This window comes from Panthera onca, chromosome B4 (genome assembly GCF_046562875.1).
Source record: "Panthera onca isolate mPanOnc1 chromosome B4, mPanOnc1 haplotype 2, whole genome shotgun sequence".
NCBI classification, from domain to species: Eukaryota; Metazoa; Chordata; class Mammalia; order Carnivora; family Felidae; genus Panthera; species Panthera onca.
Window position 1 is genome coordinate 79,568,204 of NC_138345.1, and position 21,605 is coordinate 79,589,808.

A 21,605-nucleotide genomic window follows, 5' to 3' on the forward strand; every position below is an offset into this window, starting at 1 on the left:
CAGTTTTTATATCCGAGTAGCGGTCTCTGGGATCCCCAGGTTGGCACTGGGAGGGAGCCTGGGGCAGTGATGGCAGCAGCTTCACCCTATCAGCTTTCTGGGCACATCCGCCACCCAGCAGCACCTGAGAGGAGAACCGGCTCAGCAGCGAGCCGAGTGAGATTGAAGAGAATCATAAAGAAAATATATATCCCCCTCCCCGGCCTCGCTCCCTCCTCCTGCTCCACACTTGCCTCCTTCTCTCTCTTTGTCTTGCTCCCTCCCCCCTCCTCACTGCCTCCCTGTTTTCTTTGTTCCTACTTTGCCTCCTTCACCTTTATCTCCGTCATGCAGGCACATCTGTCTGTCTATCCGTCTCTCTGTCTGTCTGACTCCAAATATATTTTGGTCGGCGATTTTCCAGGACTGCGCCTGCCCTCAGCTTTTCCTTCTCCCTGTCTCCCTCCCTGCTTCCCTCCCTCAGTCTCTGAGGGTCTCTCTTCCCATCACATCTTTATGAGGTTCACCGTGTGTGCCTTTCAGTTTCTCCATCCACATCTCCTCCGGTCTCTCTAATTTTGCTGCCTCCCCCATCCTCATTCCCTTTCTGGCCCTCCCTTCCTTCTCTCTTCCTTGCTTCTCTTATCTCTGTCTCTTTCCCTGCCTCTAGCTCACATCCCTGCCTCCTCTCCACTTCCCTCCTCCCGCCCCTCAAGGTGCAGATACTTCGTGTGAAATCACCTGGATGGGCTCCAACTGCCAGGTCCCCCCATTCTGTACCCCCTCCTCTGGGAGAGATTTATGGCCCCAACCTCGCATCCTCTGCATTCCCCCCCCAGCCCTGGGCCAGTTCTTTTCATTACCTGGTGATTATCTGGGGGCCCTGGCATTTCCCCCAGCCTCCCACCCTCTACCCAGCAGGCAGTGAATAGCACAGGGAGAAAAGGGGAAGGGATTGCTCTTGGGACCAGATGCAAGGACACGGAGACCCTCCCCCTTTACCCGCCCTTCTTTCCCTCAAGCAGATGCACATCTGGGAAAATCCCAGCTTGAGGCAGGGGAAGACAGCCTAGGACTGTTGGAACAGACATAAATCAAACACCCAGATGCCCCTCCCCTACTGTTCTGTCATTACAGCCATCCTTCCAATTCCTGCCTGTCTCCTTTGCCCCTAGGAATTTTGGCTCCGTAGTCCTGGCTGGGCCACTCATCCACTACCCAGCATAGTGCCTGGAACAAAGGAGGTGCTCAATTAATACCTTTGGTCCATGCCTAATGGAGATGTGTTGGGCAGGGTCCATGTGATTTTAAGGTTTTCCTCAGTTGGAGGTTCTTTCTGGGATCTGGGGCAATCCTTTCTGCTCCAATTTCAATTCTCTGTCTTAGTATAGTTAGTATAGACTCCATCCCTTGACGGTCCTGCCGCTATCCTCCTCTCGCCTCCCTCCACCTCCACCCCAGTCTTTACCACACCTGATTTAGGATGTAGAAGAATCTCAGCACTACCAAGTAAAGGCAGTGGTGCCCCCTTTCCCTGACACTGATGGCTTCTTGGGCCACTCACTTGTGCATTTAGCCCTCGGTCTCTAGATAGGCCCCACCTTCTCCATCTCTGAGAATTCTTGCCTCTGTTTAAAGACTAAGGCTCAGGGAAGGAGGAGGCACCTTCCTCTGGTCGCTCTTTCAGCATGTTGGAAGCCCTACGCTTTGAATGTCTAGAGCAGGAAGCTCTCCGGGCAGGGACTGTATCTGTTTCTTTATTTCTTGCAGCACAATGCTCAATGCACATTCTGTTAGAATATGCTATGAACGCTGAATGACTGTCTCAGGAAATCCCTGGTGGTGAACTTGTGCCAGTTCCCTTTTAGTTTTATTTCTGGAGCGATTTGAAATGCGGGTGAGGGGGTAGGGATGGATGGTGGTAGTAGAGGAACCTAGTAGGATAACCGGGCGAGGTGGCTGGTGGGTGCTTCTATCTTTGTTTAAAGGACTCTTGAGTGGGTTCCTTAGCTGGATCTGGGATCCCAACTCACCACAGGCTGGGCTCCACTGGCTCCCCACACTCTCCGGTCAACTGGGACCTCCTCCGTGCCCAGGACCCTGGAAAGAGTGTTTACTTCTTCTTTTTTTTAGTGTTTATTTTTGAGAAGCAGAGAGAGAGGGCAAGTTAGGGAGGGGCAGAAAGAGAGGGAGACAGAGGATCCGGATGCTGAAAGCAGTGAGCCCAATGCAGGGCTCCAACCCACGAACCTGAGATCATGACCCGAGTGGGTATCAGATGCTTAACCGACTGAGCCACCCAGGCACCCCAAGAGTGTTTACTTCTAAATTCACACCTAGGGGTGCCTGGGTGGCTCAGTCGTTTAAGCGTCTGACTCTTGGTTTCAGCTCAGGTCATGATCTTGCGGTTTCGTAAGTTCAAGACCCACATCAGGCTCTGTGCTGGTGGCTGGGACCCTGCTTGGGATTCTCTCTCTCCCTCTCTCTCTGCCCCTCCCCCACTTGCACTGTCTCTGTCTCTCTCAAAATAAAGAAATAAACTTAAAAAAAATTTAAATTCACATCTTGCTGCCCAGACAGGGCCCCGCTAGTCTTCCCTTGCCCACCTCTAGCTTTCCTCCTAGAAGGGGGCTGAGCCACCTTCTTCACACTTTTCACTCTTCCCAAAGCACCCCACCCCACCCCGCCTGCCTGAGCCCCGCCCCCATACCCCCTCCAGCGCCCGCCCACCCCTAAACTCAGCTCCATATCCTGACTCTGCTTGGCCAAGCTTCTTACCTCTTCCTGGGTTTAGCTTGCACTTTCTTCTCAGATGTCTCACCTCTGAGGTAGAAAAAACCCATAGGTAAGTGATTTCTCATGTTTATGGAGTTGGCAAGAACACTGGGACCGAGCCAGAGAGGAAGAAGTCTGGGCTTGGAGTGCCACTGGCTGTCCAGGCCCTGTGGGGTGTGAGCAGAGGTTATTTGCTGGTGCCCAAGCTAGACTTGGATTGGGGGGTGCAGACCAGTGGCCTTGCAAGTTTGGGAAGGGCAGGTGGCTTTGCTGGGGTCAGAGTGATTGGGAGGCCAAGACTCTGTTCTCTAGACCAGAAAGGTTCTTAGCTCTGCTGAAGAAAACGAGTTAGGGGAGGTTAGTCCCTGGCGCTTCTCCTTCAGCGTCCCTTCCCACCTCTTTGCCCTGCCCTCCTTCCTGGCCTTTCCTTCCTGACCTGGTCCAGAACTTGTTTTGTTCATCTTTGTCTTTCCCACAGGGCCCAGCACATAGTATGCTTAGATGTGTTCTTTGAGGGAATGAAGGTTCTTCCACCTGGCTCTGCTGCCTCTGTCATGTTTTGTCATGCTTTCTCACTGGAGATTCTGAAAGCCTCTGTGTCATATCTTCGTGGGGCGGGGGTGTTGCCGTGGGCTTCGCAGAAGAGCAGGTCCTGTTTGGTAAGGTGGCCCACCATAAGGAGAGAGGGTCCGTGGGTCTTCTTCCTCCATGCTCAAGCAGCTAGATATCTATTTTTACAGCTGTTGAAGGTATCTCCCTGCCTTTCTTATCTAATGTAAACAAGCTGTGGTGGGGATTGATTATAAGCCAAGTCAGGCTATAGGAGGAAAGATTGCTGAGTTCCACTGGGGTGTGGCTGCCTAGTGGTCTTTAAAACACTGTATGGAGTCTTGTCTGAGGTCCCAAATATATTGTAAATGAGCCAGTGCTAAATAAACCTTGCAACTTGATGGCTCTGTTCTCTCTCTTGGAATCTATCAATTTTATGTACATGATAGGCATATTTATTGATTGATAAAGGCTTGGAGGAGAAGCCTGAAATAGGACTGGCTTCCTGGGTCGCCAAGAGACATTTTGCTGTTATTGCAAAACGTATTTGCACCTCTTTAATTTCTAAGGCTCTTGGAATCTTATACTGTTCTCCACCCAGGCTCCCCCGACCCCAGTCATGTACCCTGTGGGCAGTACCCCTTTGCCAGAAGCCCAGACAACACTTATCTATGCATGACGCCGGTTTTATTGATTATATGTGGCAAGTGTTTCTTTCTAGCTTGTCTTTATCTTCCCCTCTAGCAGTTTTTGGGCACCTTTTCTCCATTATCAATTGATATGTGTTATGTGCCTCCAGAAGCAGGCTCATTTTAACCTTAGTTTAAGCAAAATCATGTGGAAAAGTGAATTTCCTTTCCAAGCATATTCCAAATTGATAAAAAATGATTTTTGGATTATATTCTTTTGGTTTATCTTTGTCCCTTTTTATTTTGTTATTGCAGAAATCACAAAGCAGACTGGGGATTAGAAACAACAAGGAAATAGGGATAAAGAGCGTCCCTTAAAAAAGTGGTGGTGGAGGCTCTTTGTTGTACATTCTGATGCATGAGCTGGGGTGAGGCAGGTGGGTCTTTTTTGTTTAATTAAAAAATTTTTTTACTCTTTATTTATTTTTGAGAGAGGAAGAGAGAGAGAGAGAGAGAGAGAGACAGAGCACAAGTGGGGGAGGAACAGAGAGAGAGACACACACACAGAATCCAAAGCAGGCTCCAGGCTCTGAGCTGTCAGCACAGAGCCCAACACGGGGCTCGAACTTACCAGCTGCGAGATTATGACCTGAGCTGAAGTCGGACGCTTAACCGACTGAGCCACCCAGGTGTCCCTTTTTTGTTTAATTTTTAAAAAAGCGTCTTTAAGTAATCTCTGTGCCCAATGTGGAGCTCAAACTCATGACTCCGAAATCAAGAGTCTCATGCTCTACTGACTGAGCCAGCCAGGCACCCCGAGATGGGTCTTGATGGAGGAGTCATATTGATCTATATTTGGATAAGAACTCAGGACTTTGAGACATGGTACAACTTTCATATGACGCAGACAATCTGGTATCTTTCCTACAGCAAAACAACACAAAACAAATTGACTGAACAAGGGAGATGGTGAGAGTGTGGGGCAGCTATGTGGGGCTATGACAGGAATCCAGCACAGTTTGGTGAGAGAGGACAAAGAGAAGGAGACAGTCAAGTACTTACATGGGAGGACAGAAGGATACATTTAAAGATATGAAGGGAGGGGCGCCTGGGTGGCTCAGTTGGTGAAGCATCTGACTTCGGCTCAGGTCATGATCTCATGGCTCGGGAGTTTCAGCCCCGCATCAGGCTCTGTGCTGATGGCTTGGAGCCTGGAGCCCGCTTCAGATTCTGCATTTCCCTCTCTCTCTGCCCCTTCCCTGCTTGTGCTTTCTCTCTCTCTCTCAAAAATAAATAAACAATAAAAATTAAAAAAAAATAAAGATATGAGGGAAGATAACCAGAGAGATAGTCCGCCTTTCCTAGGCCACCTTGTGTGAAGTATATGTATTGCTGAGGGTGTATATTGGGAGGAGGTGCATGGAAGAAGGAGCCGTGCGCTATGACCACTCACAACTGCTCGTCTCAAAGAGGAGACAGGGTATAGTGATAGATGGGACCACTGGATGGATTTCTAGATTCTGTACTTACCAGGAAAGGAAGGATTTGGGGGGGGGGGGACCAGCTGTTTAGCAAAGCATCTTGGAAAAAATGAGTGTGACTCAGTACTCATTGTAGATAAAGGCTATCCCACCCTTACAGTTGTAGTTTGGAAAATAGGTGGATAGGCAGATGGATTTCCTTCTACTGTTTTTTCCTGAGGACTTTTATTAGGTGTTCTGGATTGACAGGATTTGGGGTTGAGAGAGGTTGGGAGTAGAGAATCTTAGGAAGAAGTAGAGAAGAAATTAATTTTCACTGTTAACATCAATGTATCCCATCACTTTTGAATCCCTTAATTGTGCCTCTTTGGTGGCTTCCCCCAGCTTTCTTTCTGATTCTTGTTTGGAAAATCTGGTGTTTTTTTTTTTAAGTTTATTTATTTATTTTCTTGAGAGAGAGACAGAGAGGCAGAGAGAGAATCCTGGTCAGGCTTCATGTCAGCATGGAGTCCACCATGGGGCTCAGTCTCATGACCATTAGTTCATGACCGTGAGATCATGACGTGACCCAAAATCAAGAGTTGGTCACTTAACCGACTGGGGCACCCAGGTGCCCCTGGAAAATCTAATTGTGATTCTTCCTGTGGCCCATGTAGTTTCTGAAGACCTCTAGGAGCGGAAGCTCAGGCTTGTCTCATTTGTCGAAGTTGATCATTTTGTTTTGGTGTGACAGAAGTGTTAAGAATTTCCAAAACTGGATTCTGACAGAAACGAAACCTGTAAATGAGGTCAGATTATGAATGAGGAACACCAGTTTTACCTCTGTCTTCGCAGAAGACACCTTGTTCACAACCATCTCAGAATGGTACTAGATGATATGGAGTCTATACAGCCTCTAGAGAAAGCCTGGCTGTCTGCTTGTTTACCTGAATAATGGCACAATATTACTAGTATCATGTCTGCATGTAGCAGGGAGTCCATAGATATTGAGGGAAGGAAGCAAAAATGTCTTAGTCTACATCTACATAGATTTTGGTCTGCATTTGGGTGGGTGGATTTTGTCTACATACATACATTTGGTCTGGAGTGTGTTAGTCTATGTCAGGATGGGTTTTTGCTGACTCGGAATTCAGCTTCTGCCAGAGTAGGATGGGATGGGAGAGGTGCAGTACTGGGGGCGGTAGGGTAGGAGGTAGATGAGTTGGAGGAGGTGGCTGTGTCTCCTCTTGGTCTAGTGAGAAGACAGTTTGGGGCTGCCATGCCTTCAAGTTCAAGTCTTAGTTGCCCCTAGTAATATTTACTTGCAGAATAAGGGTTTCTAGCCTCATTGAGAGAACATGAAGCAGGTTCTACCCTAAGGAATTTTTATTTTACAAAGGATTCTTCTCTCTCTCTCTTTTAAAAAGAAATTTAACGTTTATTTTATTTTGGGAGAGGGGGAGGGCCAGAGAGAGAGGGAGACACAGAATCCGAAGCAGGCTCCAGGCTCTGAGCTGTCGGCACAGAGCCCAATATGGGGCCCCAACTCATGGACCATGAGATCACTACCTGAGCTGGTCAGACTCTTAACTGACTGAGCCACCCAGGCACCCCTAGAAAGGATTCTTCTAAGTAACGTTCAAATAGAATATAGTACAAAGTAAGATCATAGGTGGGAAGATGACTGGTAAGTGATCCATTTGGTGAGGTTGTTCTCAGAAGACTCCTGGGAGATAAGTTTGGATATTTATTTTCTTTAGTATGAGCTGAATTTGGTTACTTCAGCTTTCTTTCCAACCTTTCAGGGAAGCTGCCTGACCTTAACTTCTCTTTTCCCAGGGGAGAAGTAACACATTTATTATTACTGAAATGGTTTCTTTCTCTTTTCCTTTTCTGCACAGACCAAGACTGAGAATTATTATTATTATTATTATTATTATTATTATTATTATATTTTAGTATCTATATCTGTATTAATCTCTATAGCAAATATTTAACTGGATCTGTATAATTGAGCAAACTGGATTTACTGTTTCAAGGTGTGGTGGATTTGTGTGTGTGTGTATGTGTGTGTGTGTGTGTGTGTGTGTGTGTGTGTGTGTGTTTGGAGGCATGGAAGGAAGTCCTAAAAGATGCTCTATTAATTGGACCATGGCCCAAGGTGAAGATGTAGCTTGAACTGGGAAACAATCATACAAAATGCCAAGAAGGCACAGTTTTCCCAGGCTGACTGATGGTGTACAGAAGATACTCCCTAATCTTGCCAACACTGGAAAATGAGGTCTTTTCTACTCTAACTTTCTGTCAACTATGAAGCCATCTGGGATCTTGACATCCCCTTGCTATGACCGTTCATTTCTGATTTAGGAATAGCCTTACTGATTCATAGTTTATGTATTTTTTACTTATTTTGGCAGGTGGGGAAATATGCACAACATGCCCTTCATTGTGAATTTCCAGAGAGGGGCGTTCTCTATTTGCCACCATTGTCTTGCACTGTGTGTAAATGAATGCGTGGTGATTTGGGGGTGTGGTGGTGGTGTTAATAATTTATGGGGAAAATGTTGCTTTTGCTTAAATTCTTTTGCACAAAGAGTCTCTGTGGCGCCTAAATTTTCCAATTTGGAATTTGCCTTTGTGTTCATTTACACTTAGTTGAAATCTGATCTTCAATAGACTGAATCCAGTCTTTCTCACTTAGAAACTTTGTGTGGTTTCCATTTGCGGGACCATCCAGTTTCTCACTTTAGACCCAACCCAAGCTATAGAGAATCCATCTGTGTAGTGATTTCGACAGTACAGGGAAAATGTTAGCAAATACAGCACATTCCTTTCTCTGGGAGCTTATAGTACAAGGGCATTTCATGGATCCTTCCCCATCCTCCCGAGACAAGTCCTGGTGTATACACGATTCTGTCCTTTGACTATCGTCCCACTCCTCCATTCTGCAGTCCAGCCTTAAATGTAGTTATTGCAGTTTGAGTATCGTGTCATGGTGCCTACTGCCAAAGCATTAGATGACTTATTTTCCAAATTCAGTAAAGCAGTGGAAGTAATAAAACTCTGTGTTGTCTGTCTGTTCAGATGTCACACATCAAGGGGATGACGCTGGAGCAAATTGTAAATGTCACAGATCATGCATGCACTTGGTCTCAGCCGACGTGGGTTACTTCCTTTATACTTTCACTTTGTTGCGGTGAAAGAGATTTGGACCACAGTTCTTATTTCATATCTCTGACGTTGCCAAGCTGGGCTGTAGACCCTGGGGTACTTCCTTGGTTGTGGCCAGTTAACTCTTTGTACCTCAGGCTTCAGCTGGGGAAAGAGAGGCAAGCCAAAAGCATCACCAGGCAGAAGCTGTGCTTCTCTGCTCCACCTCACCACACAACTACTCTTACCCTCTTTCCTAAAGGGGTGTTCTCCCAGTGCGAAGTTCTACGCCCCCGAGTTATGCCACTGGATAGTAATGAGGAGAGAGCAGGGGCAAGGAAGAGCCTGCTGGAGAGATCAGATATCTATCTATAAGTGTGGCCAGAGAAGCTTCTGGAAAGAGGGTCATGCTGAACAGGGTTTGGAAAGAGCGTGTTCTAGGCAGAGAGGGAGAGTCTGTGAGGGCTGATGTTAATGCCAGCAAGATGTGCATGTGTGGGGAAAGATTTGTCCTGGTCAAGCAGAGAGACACAGAAGGTTAGTAGTAAGAGTAAATGGCAGAAGAACACTGAAAAGGAAGCCTTGGAAATACAATCTTAGAAGTTTGGATTTAACAGAGAGCAGGATACTGCAGGTCTAGTTGTGGTGGTGGTGGGGAGGGGAGGGGGGGAGACACACACACACACACACACACAGAGAGAGAGAGAGAGAGAGAGAGAGAGAGAGAGAGAGAGAGAGAATCTTTTTAAGACTTGAAGAAAGTGTCATTTTCCAGAAGGAGGGTAGAGGGCACTCACACTTCAGTTATCTGCTGCAATGCAGTAGTGAGGAAGAATGTGATTTAGGGCTTTATCCTGCTTCAAGGAAGGGCAGCACTCTCTGATGGCTGCTGGGTGAATCTGAGTGAGAGCCCAGAGGATGTGATTGTTCAGAGTTACCAATTTTATGGACCAGGAGGGAGGACCAGAGACTATGGCAGGAGGCTGGCCCTGGATATACAGTATTCGTGAACTGTAGGAACCTAGTAGATGGAGGTCTAGTGTAGACAAGGTGTGCTAAGTGTCTAAGTGACTTCATGTCAGCTGAATTGAATTGAAGGCTGGTTGGTGATCCCCAAATATCTGAAACCAATGATTTCAGTTGGAATTCCTTAGATTTAATCCAAATTTTTATGCAATTTCCCCCAATAAAGTCAGGATCCTTAGAGGCTGCTTTGTCAATGGTCTTGTTTTTGGACATATTCAGGGTTTTCCTCCTTTTGAAACTAAAATAGAAAGGCAATCCTTTACCTTCTTTTTTGATCTTCCTATACTAATAGCATGTTCAGAATACCGATTATTCCTTATCTTAAGTCCATATTCTTTAACAACTTGAAAAAAATAATGAGGAGATACAAAAATAGACAAAGAGGTCCATATCGATGTCTGATGTCCATCAGTCTTCGTGCTTATTTCCAAGGATGATTAATAAATACTAACAATGCTCTAGGTGCTGTGAGCTCAGAGCTGGTCACAGACATGGGTCACAATGGGGAAGGCTGGTGCTCATTTTTTATATTCTACTCGGTCAGGTGTCTGGTTATCAACAACCACCAAACCAGAATATCAACCTGACACAGCTGAAGTCCTTTTCCCCAGCATCACCGTGAAGTTTTAGCTCTGCAATGGGGGAATCGTATTTTGGAAGTGACTGGTGAGCTGACATTTTTCTGGTACTGGGTTCCTCTGGGTTAAGGATAAAGAGGAGATTGCCATTTTCTGGCAACCATTCCCAGTCTGCTCCTGACTGGGGGCCAAGTCTGGGGAGCAAATGGCCAAGTGAATTAGGAAGCTTGAAAAGATGTTTTGTTAAACCATCCTCATTAAATTGGCACCGTCTGCCTTACTACTCTCTTTTGTCCCAGTTGGGGCTGTCCTTTGTGACAGATGTTTCCTAACGGTGTGTGCCCCAGCAACATCTGGAAGGCTTGGGTGATGGCTGAGGTTTGGGAAGGCCAAAACTGGAGGTTTTTAGGCTTTCAGGGAAATTGCAACCATCTTCCTGCTATTGGGTTTCCATTAAAAAAAATAACTGCTCCCCACCCCCTTCTTCCTTTATGCGATGAGAATGAAAGTTTCATTACCTTCTCTAGCATTTCCTAACCTCACTGAATATGTTTTTTTTTATTCTCAAGAATGAGGTAGTGACTAGAAAATATTTGGAATAGGACAATGAAAGAGTAAAACGATGAAAGAAGTCTCAGGAGGGTGACTTATATTTGGCATCTAGAGATCTATTATCCTATATTTCTACTAAAAGCCAAGCTAAAGGAGGCGGGTTAAAGTTGTGGGTAGGAATTATAATTAGCTGTAAAATTATATCTGGGAACTATTGGGATGGCTATGGGGATGTTTGGAATCTTTCCTGACATCTAAAAATATAGTCTGGAGACATTTTGGCGCTAGATTGGGTTAGGATTTTCCTTTTTTTTTTTTTTAAAGTAAACTCTACACCCAATGTGGGGCTTGAACTCAAGACCCTGAGATTAAGAGTTGGATGCTGTACTGACTGAGCCAGCCAGGTACCTGCTCCCTTCCCCAGTCGATTGGATTAGGATTTTAGCAGGACATGGTTTAGATGGAGCTTTCAGATTTAATGATTCCTCCACTTCTAGCTCTGGCCCATCAGTATCTATTTGAGATGAAAGGGAAGACATTGGCAGAGGGTGACCTAGACACAAAGATAAGAACTGGCTCAAACACTCCTTTAAAAGCCATGCTGCAGTCTTGACCCCTTATGGAGGCAAGGTGCCACGGTAGAAAGAACATGGTCTTTGAAGTAACAAGGAACCAAGTTAAAATTCCAGCTCTTCTTTTTACTGGCTGTATGAGCTTAGGATAGTTGTCTCACTTCTCAGTCTTTAAAGTTGGAATAATAACACTTATTTCATTGGGTTGTTATGGGGGTTAAATGAAGGAACATACGTGCATTACAGCTTAACAAATTCTGATTCTCCTTCACCCCTTTCTCCATGTATCCCTAATTCTTTCATATATATCTGGTCCCCCTATTTGCCTGATATAATTTTTCTCTGCTTCCAGCCTCTGCACATGTTCCCCCCATGCCTCTTACAGTTCAAGCCTAGGGCCCTGATTTATTAATTTGTGTTAGTCCCACAAAATGACAATAACAGTATGTAGTTTTTATAACCGTACTAACATGAGCCAAGGTTGTGGTTTCTTTCCAGGCATTTTTGCTTGCTGACAATTTTGGTTGTAAATCAAAGACAAAGGAGTTCTATCTTCCCACCCACTCCTCTGATCTAAAGTTCCTGATTTGGGCTAGATCATTCTGGGTGGGATTTTGTTGCAACCAAAAGTGATGGCAAGCTTGTTTATAAAGGCCATTCAGGGAATAAGAATCCGTAACTTTTACTACTGGGACATTCTTGTTTTCTTCCTAACTTTTTGGTTTGAAAAATATCAAACCTATAGAGAGTTGCAGGAATAGTGTAATTAACACCCATTTATCTTTCACCAGGATTGATTGTTAATATTTTTCTACATTTGCATGCTCTCTCCAGTGCTCCTGTGTGTGTGTGTGTGTGTGTGTGTGTGTGTGTGTGTGTGTTGAAACATGGCCCATAGTTTACTAACTGTCCAATTTTTTTAATAGTAAAATGTTTCTCCCTGATCCAGGTCCAATCCAAGGTTTTGCATTGCATCTCATTGTTGTGTCTCTCTCTTTTAAAAAATATTTTATTTATTTTTGAGATAGAGAGAGACAGAGTGTGAGCAGGAGAGGGGCAGAGAAAAAGGGAGACACATAATCCGAAGCGGACTCCACAGTCTGAGCTGTCAGTACAGAGCCTGACATGGGGTTTGAACTGTGAACCACGAGATTGTGACCTGAGCTGAAGTCGGACACTCAACCCACTGAGCCACCCAGGCACCCCTGTGTCTCTTTATTCTCCATTAATCTGCGACAGTTCCTCAGGCTGTCATTCCTGACACTGACAGTTTTGAACAGTTTTATAGAAAGTTAACTTTCTGTAGAAGGTTGTTTTGTAGACTGATCATTAAAATTTTTTTTAAATTTTTATTTATTTTTGAGAGAGAGAGTGTGCATGAGCAGAGGAGAGGGAAGGGGCAGAAAGAGAGGGGGAGAGAGGATCTGAAGCAGGAACTGCACTGATAGCAGAGAGCCCGAGGCAGGGCTCGAACTCATGAACCATGAGATCATGACCTGAGCCAAAGTCAGCCACTTAAATGACTGAGCCACCCAGGTGCCCCTAGACTGATCATTTTTATCATTAGATTCAGGTTACACATTTTGGGCAGTAATATTATATAAGAACATTCTTAAAGACAAGGGGTGCCATGTAAGCAGGGAGCATGTTTTCTTCCTTCCCATTGTGTTTGTAAGATCAAGCACAAGGACTTAGAAGGTGTCCTTCTAAGAAGGTGCTTACTGTTGAATGAATGAATGAATGAATGACCAAAGACTTTTACTGCTACCTAGGTCTATTATTTTTCTACTTGAGGAGAGGAGGAAGAGCAGCCTTCTCCTATATCCTGTTCCCATTTTTATTAGACATGTTTGAAGGCTTAAAGGGAACCTAAGACCTCTGTAATGAGCCCATAGAGAAGGGAAATGAGGTGGGGACTATGATGTGAGGCAAGCTGTGGAGTCTCTTTACCCTGGGGGTGGGTGGTGATCATACTATGTTGAGACTGGACGGTGAATAAGGTGGTCGTCAGATGGAAAGAAACACAGTATGCAGAACCTAAGAGTACATGGTCTGTTTCCTTGCTGAGAGAAATTAGTTATTTAGGGTTCCAGATTTTATTATACTTCCCTCCCCTAACTCCCATTTGAATCCTAAGAATGGCCTGGTGAAAATTGATTTCTGTCCCTCCTCCTTTCGCAGTGGGGACAACCCCATATTTCTCTCCTTCTCTACCCTCCATCTCCCCCCTCCCCACCCACACAAGTGTGTATTTTCTAACATTTATAAACGGTGGTTGGGCGGCCATTCTCTCCGGATTATTTATTGTTGAGAAAATCTATAACTCCTTGGACTTCTCATTTTGATGTAGAAGCTTTCATCCTTGTCGCCTGGGGGAAGTGAGGTTATGAGAGGTACTCTTTGCCTCTCAGAAATGTGTTTTCAGGCTTCCCTTTGGGGCCCTTTCTCTCTCCAGCTCTGATCATCTCAGACATTTCTGACAGTCCTTCCTGAGGCATCTGGGGCTTGGGACTGGATTCATCTATTTAATTCTGCAAGGCTTCCGAGTGCCTGATGCACATGGTTCCTGCCCCCTTTCTGAGAGTCTACCTACCCCTGTCTTTGCAGCCCCTTATTTCACCAGGTTCCAGAAAAAGGGCCCTTTGTATCCATGTCAGCTCTTGATTATCCAGTCATGGTGGGAATAACCTAAAATAGTGAATGATACTAAAATGACTTTTGTTTGATTTTTAAGTGATCAAATCCTGCCTAGAGATAATCCATAAAGTGAACAGCTTCAATGAAAGCAATCTATCATGTTACGCTCCCATGGTTGACTCTATGGCATCTCTTCTTTGGCATCTCGAGAGGGAGGCAGATGCAAGAATGCAGCTTGTTCAGCCCTCACTGTGTTGTTAGACGCGCTGGACATCTAACAACGTCTATTGAGAGTTCTGCAGAAACCGTCTCCATGTCTTGTTTTCGAACTCTGGAGGAGGCCTTTCCTTAGTTTGAGAACCAAATGCTTAGTTCAAAGAACATGAAAATAAGTAGCCAACATATAAAACTATCACTTTTTCTAGGGTTTCCATCACACCCAGAGTAAAAGCCAAAGTCCTCACAGTGACTCTCAGACCCTAAGTGAAGAATCTGGCTTCCTACTTTCTCTCTGACCTCATCCCCTACCTCTTCCCACTCACTCACTCCATCTTGGCCCCACAGGCCTCCTTGTTATTCCCCCCAGATCGCCAAGTATCACTTCACACCCATGAGGATGGCTGCTATTAAAGAAACAGAAAATAATGAGTGTTGGCGAGGATGTGGAGATATTGGGACGTTTGTGCACTGTTGGTGGGAATGTAAAATGGCGCAGCCGCTGTGGAACACAGCATGATGGTTTCTCAAAAAATTAGATATACAATTACAGTATGATCCAGCAATCCCACTTCTGGTATATATCCCAAAGAATTGAAAGCAGAGACTCAAAAAGATATCTGTACTCCCATATTCCTAACAGCATTGTTCACAATAGCCAAAAGGCGAAACCCACATACTCATCAATGGATGAACAGATAAACAAGATGTAGTATATACATACAACGGAATATTATTCAGCCTTAAAAAGGAAGGACAATCAGATACATGCTACAACATGGATGAACCTTGAAGGCCTTATGCTAAGTGAACTAAGCTGGTCACAAAAGGACACTATTGTATGATTCCACTTATATGAGGTACCTAGAGTAGTTGAATTCATAGAGACAGAAAGTAGCATGGTGGTTGCCAGGGTCTGGGGGGAGAGAAGGATGGGGAGTTACTGTTTAATGGGTACAGAGTTTCAGCTTAGGAAGATGAACAAGTTCTGGAGATGGATGGTGATGATAGTTGCACAACAGTGTAAATGTGAGGCTGTCTTGGACCACCCTTTTCATTTTATTTATTTATTTATAAAAGTTTATTTATTTATTAGTAATCTCTACACCCAGAGTGGGGCTCAATTCACAACCCTGAGACCAAGAGTCACGTGCTCCTCTGATACTCCCCTGACTGAGCCAGCCAGGAGCCCCTGGACCACCCATTAATTTTTTTTATGTTTTTTTTTGAGAGAGAGACAGAGTGTGGGTGGGGGAGGGGAAAAGAGAGAGGGAGACACAGAATCCAAAGCAGGCTCCAGGCTCCGAACTGTCAGCAGAGACCCTGATGCAGGGCTCGAACCCATGAACCATGAGATCCTGACCTGAGCCAAAGTTGGATGCTTAATGGACTGAGCCACCCAGGCGCCCTAAGGATCACCCATTTTATTTTATTTTTTTAAAATTTCTTTTAACGTTTATTTATTTTTGAGACAGGGAGAGACAGCATGAACGAGGGAGGGTCAGAGAGAGAGGGAGACACAGAATCTGAAACAGGCTCCAGGCTCTGAGCTGTCAGCACAGAGCCTGACGCGGGGCTGGAACTCATGGACCACAAGATCATGACCTGAGACGAAGTCGGAGACCTAACCGACTGAGCCACCCAGGCGCCCCAAGGATCACCCATTTTAAAATCCCAACACACGTCCTGAGCACATCTGAACTTTTTCTTGCTTTACTTTTCTCTGCAGCACTGATCGCAAATCCAACACAATATATATTCTTATTACTTATTTGTTTATTGTCTGCTTCCTCCTACAGAAATGTAAGCATCTTGAGTGGAGGGATTTTTGTGTTTTTCTTTGCTTTATAGCAGTGTTGAATAACTGGGGACCAGTATATTTGTTGAATAAATAAATGAATGACCATGGTTAGACATACACTTCTAGAGAAGGCACAGACAGAAAGAGAAGATGGGAAAATCCCATTTTTCATTTCATTTTGTTAACTAAGTTCTACGTTTGGCTATGAGACTTGCCCGTGTTCATGGTGGCTTTTGCTCTGTTTACTTTTTCGTATGTATTCTGAACTGTTTCCACTTTGGAAGTGTTTGTGTTCCACATACACCACACTTACTATTTAAGGTTGTTGCCCTGAACTCAGAGCCTCTACTCTTGTATTCCTGATTGCTCCCCACCTCCCAGAGTTGCAGGGATGTTTGAATTAGGACTTGGGAAACTCTGGGAAGCTTAGCTATCCAGGAGACTTTACACTTGTTTGTTTCAGAGCCACTGGTTTGAATGGCTCGGGACTTTTCATTCTCCTGAAATTTTAAGGTGGAGGAGAGAATTTATATAATTTGGGTTCAGGAAGAAGCTATGCTTGGATGGAAAGAGATTAATATCATCTCTGGAGATGTTGCGTTTCAAGTCCACTTCTCTGAAATTTTGAGAACCTTTGAGAAAATAATTATTTAATAGCCTCATTAGCCTTCCTCCCAAGTCTTTATCAAACTTCTATCCAAACTGTGTTTGAAGCTCTACAGGAGGAGCCACAGGGCCAGCTTCCTGATTGGTAGGGGTAGTAACACCCAACAATAGGCAGTGGAACTTAACTGCCTTGGAAAAATGTTTTGAAAAGGAAAGGTCCAGAGTGAGGGCAGTACCCTTCTTAGAGACAGAGGAGTGAACACAGTGACCTCCAGGATGGAGGAGAGTGGGTGGGGCTGGCTGGGAAAGCAAGACAGCCTGCAATTTAGTGGGTGGATTGTTGGATTTGACAGGAGTTCTTCTTGGCGACTTGGGATGGAACTTTTGTTTTGGAGTTTGGAATGAGCTCAGAGACTGAGAGAAACACAGGGAGGAGGAGGGAGAGAAGCAGGGAGCCGGGGGGCATTATGGAATTCATACAAGCTGGCTTCATGTTCCCTGGCCTCTCTCTGCATTTCTTTAAGTACCTCCCCTGCGCCAAGCACCTCCTTTGGGAGAGACTGTTTCCTAATTAAACTGAGATTCACAGGCCCAGGGCCCTCATTAGGAAATGTCCTCAGGAAATGCTCTTGAAATAGATGAGTGTGCATGTTCTAGTTGTTCTAGTCTCCTGTTTCCACCTCTGTTTGGCCCTTTCTCTCTTTCCAAAAAAGAAAAAAAAAATGAAAAAAACCTTACTTCTAGGAATCTCAAGATATAGCAACCAATCAATACACTATATGTACATTTCCTCTGTCTTAAATGCCTCTTTTGGTTTCTTGGTACAATTATGAGCAGATCCTTGTTTTGGGTAGTGATGGCTGGGGATAGGAGTGTGGAATTCAGAAGGAGGAGGTATATGAATCCTGGCCCTGCCCTCTGGAAGCTTTTGGACTGTAAAAGAATTTAAGTGACACACCCAGGACTCCACCAGAAGGGGAAATTAGTTTTAGCTGAACATCAGGATCAGCTGTAAGTGCTGGTGACAAGGGGAGGAAGGTTGGAAATGGGGGATTAGTCAGAATGGCTTAGGAATGGCTTCCTAGATGTGGGGGGAAAAGTTGTAGAATAGAGTTAAAAAGAGCTGGAGGGTCAAGACTGGAAGAAAGGAGTGAGGAGGGCATCCCTGGCAGGGCAGGTAACTTACCCAGGCCAGAGTCTCATCCCAGGAAGGGTAAATCAGGATATGAGGAGCTGAGTGAGGAAGGAGGTGATGGGCCTGAGGGTAGGGGGAGAATTAGGGCAGAGCTCTGGCAGCTGGGTCAGAGAGTCTGGACTGAATATAAACTTTTGGAATGACTGCAGATTATTACAAGAGAAAGGGTATTTCTGAACATGACGTTTGAGGACGATGTTCCTCTGTATTGGTATAAGCTGGATTGCAAGGAGACTTGCTTAGGATTCCCAATCATGGGTTTGCTTCTTCTTCTACAAGTTTGGTTGTTCATTTGTTTGTTCTGCTTGCTTCTGTTTGAGTCATAAGATATGATTATTTAACTTCCATGTGTTTTGTTCTTTGGGTTGCTTCTCTGGTATCTTCGTACTTCGTCTGTAGCCCACTTTCACTCATCTTCAGTAAAAGTGGGAAGAGCCCAAGGACCATCCTGCATAACAAAGTGGAGGGAAACAGAAATGATCAAAAGCATGTATGACCCTGCCATTCAGGTGGTCCTCCTTTGAGATTCTTGCTCGGGGCCCATGGCTGAACTTCAGGAGAGTGTAGGACATTTTTTTGAGAAGGGCAACGTCAAGGGAGTCTGTGATTCAACAAACGTTAAGAACCACTGTTGTGTCTTTGTTGGGAGGTAGGTGGCTGAGGATGGTTCCCCAGAGAGAGAAACATGGTACAAGCATCCCTAGGGCCAACCACAGGAACGTCCAGAGACAGTTGAAGGAGCTGAGGGAGAAAGAGAAATTGGGAAAAGAGACATGGGTTCAGGGGAACTGGTAAGAAGAGTGCCCCATCCTCCCCTGTTCTCCACCCTCTTTCTAGCAGGTATTCCTTCCCTATTTTCTCCATGTTCTGATGATGGCAGGACTCTGGTTCCCCTTCAGTTTAAATATATTGAGTGTCTGCTGTTTATCAATCTATGTACCAGGTCCTCTCACAACAGTACGTCATGCATTTCCTTTGTTGAACCTGAAGTGCACAGAGTGGAATCAATCCCTTCCTCCATCATGGCATGTTGGCTCTATCCCTTTCTGTAAGGCCCCTTTTCAATTCATTTTCTTCTTTCCTTTCTCTGTTCCCATCTCCCCTCCTCACTGGGGGCACTTGTGTAGTGTCTTTAACAAATGCTCCTCCAATCTGTGCTCTATATGTGTATTTAGATACATTCATCCACTCAACAACCACACAGTGCCAACTGTGTCAGGCACAGTCATAGTTGCAGGGAATGCAACCAGGAGCAAAATAATAAAAAAAAGTCCTGTTTTCATGGAGCTTGCATTCTTTTGGAGTGAGACAAATCATGAACAAATAAATAAGTCAAACATGTAGTACCTCAAATAGTGATAAGCCCTATGGGGGAAAAAAAAAAAAAAGCAGGGCAAGGGGATAAGATATGTTGAGGGGGATCAGGACCAGACTGCAGTTTTATATGGGGTGATTAAGGAAGGCGTTGCAACAAAGGTGCTATTTCAACAAACACAGTTAAGGAAGAAACTGCGTGGATATCTGGGGTAGAAGTGGTCCAGTTAGAGGGGACAGCAAGTACAAAGGCCCTGAGGTAGGGTCTTGTCTGGTATGTTAGGAGACCAGAATGGTTAGAAGGTCAGTGGCTAGAGAAAAATGAGTGGGAAGAGAGAGAGACAGAAGGCTGAGAGGTAGCTGGGTGAGTGACAAATACTGTAGGACTTTGTGATGAACATGCTCACATGGGTCTCCTCATGGACTCAGCAGAGAGTTTCCTTGGGGTATGTACCTAGGAGAGGGATTGTGGGGTTGGAGGGGGTGTGCACTCTTAATTCCACTAAGATTATGCCTCAAGATGGTGGCACCAGTTATACTCCCACCAGCAGTGTGTGGTAGTCTGTATCTTCTCATAGACTTCTCATGATGATCCAGTAAGGGAAGTCAAGTAAAGTTCCTTATGGAGGAGGAAACTGAGGCTTACAGAGATTAAGCAAATTACTCTAGTTACATAGCCAAGTGGAAGAGCCAGGACTCAAATTCAAAAGTTTTGACATAATGTTCTTTGCTCTTACCACTACTGTACCCAGCACTGACTCTTTCAGAAATAAGATGAGGCATCTGTAGACAAAGATATTATTATTATTAATTAAAAAATGTTTATTTATTTATTTTGAGAGAGTGCAAGAGAGCATGTGAGTGGAGGAGGGGCAGAGAGAGAGAGAGGGAGAGAGATAATCCTAAACAGGCTCTGAGTTGCCAGTGCTCTATTCGGGGCTCGAACTCGTGAACTGAGAGATCATGGACCTGAGTCAAAATGAAGAGTCAGCTTAACCGACTGAGCCACTCAGGGGCATTCCAGAGATATTATTGTTATTATTATTATTATTATTATTATTTTAAATTTTTTATTATTATTTTGCATTTTTCTTTTCTTTCTTTTGTTTAAACTCTACTCTATTTTTCTAATTAAAATAAAAAAAAATTTAAGTAGGCTCCACACTCAACATGGAGCTTGAACTCATGACCCCAAGTTCAAGAATCATACAGTCTACCCATTGAGCCAGCCAGGTGTCCCAAGACTTGCATTTTTCAATGCCTGGTCTAACTCAGTCAGCCTAGGACCCCAAAGTGTTTAGCACTAGCATGTATGTGGGTGTCTAATTAGAGTCCTTAGAATTTCAAGGTGAAATATATGGATTAAGACTGTTTTCATTTTATCATGAAGGCTAGCTAACAGTTTGAATTTTAGTGCATGATTTTGATGCTAGACATTTATAAAGATTAATTGATTTTCAAAGTTTGGGGACTTTGGATCAGATTTTAATATTAAATATTAAGTAGATTATATTACATGTATATTGTTGGTTAGGCACCGAGATAAGTACTTTCCAAGCATCATGTCACTTACTCCTGACAACAACTCTGTGAGGTGATTACTTTTACTCCCACTGAGGGGTGAACTCATTTGTCCAGAGTCACCCAGCTATGAGGTTGAGTTGAGTTTTGAACCTGAACAATTTACCTGCAGAGCCTTTATTCTTAACTACTAAACTGTGCTGCCTTCCTGTGAAGGAAGCTTTTAGAATCTCTTCCCTTTGAACTCTTAAAAACTGAGAATGAACTGAAGGTTGATGGGGGGTGGGAGGGAGGGGAAAGTGGGTGATGGGCATTGAGGAGGGCACCTGTTGGGATGAGCACTGGGTGTTGTATGGAAACCAACTTGACAATAAATTTCATATTAAAAAAATAAAAAAAGGGAAATGCTATGTATACTAACAGTGAAAAATTTAAAAAAAATCTATGAGGCTAATAAAAGGAGGGATGACTATTTAAATAAATTACTATTACACACTTGGAAAAAAAAAGAATCTCTTCCCTTTGAAACTGAGGACAGCTTCCTGTCAAGTGGGGTGGTTTAGAGCAGTCATGGGAAGTGAGGGGCTAGGTGGACAGGAATATCCAGAGGGAGAGGATCTGAAGTTTGAAAATGTTCCCCAGTTGTCTTCATTATGTCTCCCTCTGTCCCTGAAGTGAGAACCTCTGCCCTAGGCATCCTACCTGGGTTAGAGATTCTGAACGTGATGCCTTCAAAAAAAAGGAGGACTTCTCTAACTGGGTGTGGGTGGTTCATTGCCTGTAACCCAAGGCAGCCTGATATTTTTAAAACAAGTGTCCTCAAAGGCAGACAATGTTTTATCACCTATGTATGGCTTATACCTGCCATGAATGATCTGTGGTCAAGGTTTTATCACAGTTGGTTTTCCCTTCACACTTTTCATTTTGATTGCTTTCTACAAGGAGGGTAATGCCATTTATATATTTACCTGAGCCAGGTTTATAAGGTTGCTTGGTTGCAAGGTATGTATCTCAAAGTCAAGTAGATAGGATATTCTGGATTATG

General features: G+C 44.4%; 1 long non-coding RNA gene across 4 annotated transcripts in view; it reads left to right on the top strand.

Moving 5' to 3' along the window:
- The first annotated feature begins 2,729 nt into the window (after positions 1–2,729).
- LOC132694287 (uncharacterized) overlaps positions 2,730–21,605 on the top strand; it is a 111,276-nt gene continuing 92,400 nt past the window's right edge. For 3 of the 4 annotated variants that reach the window (XR_009617235.2, XR_009617234.3, XR_009617241.3), the window contains exon 1: positions 2,730–2,824. This is a non-coding gene — a long non-coding RNA (uncharacterized LOC132694287). Of the gene's footprint in view, positions 2,825–10,115; positions 10,235–21,605 lie in introns of those variants that run through there. The other variant, XR_009617237.2, reaches the window with a different exon arrangement.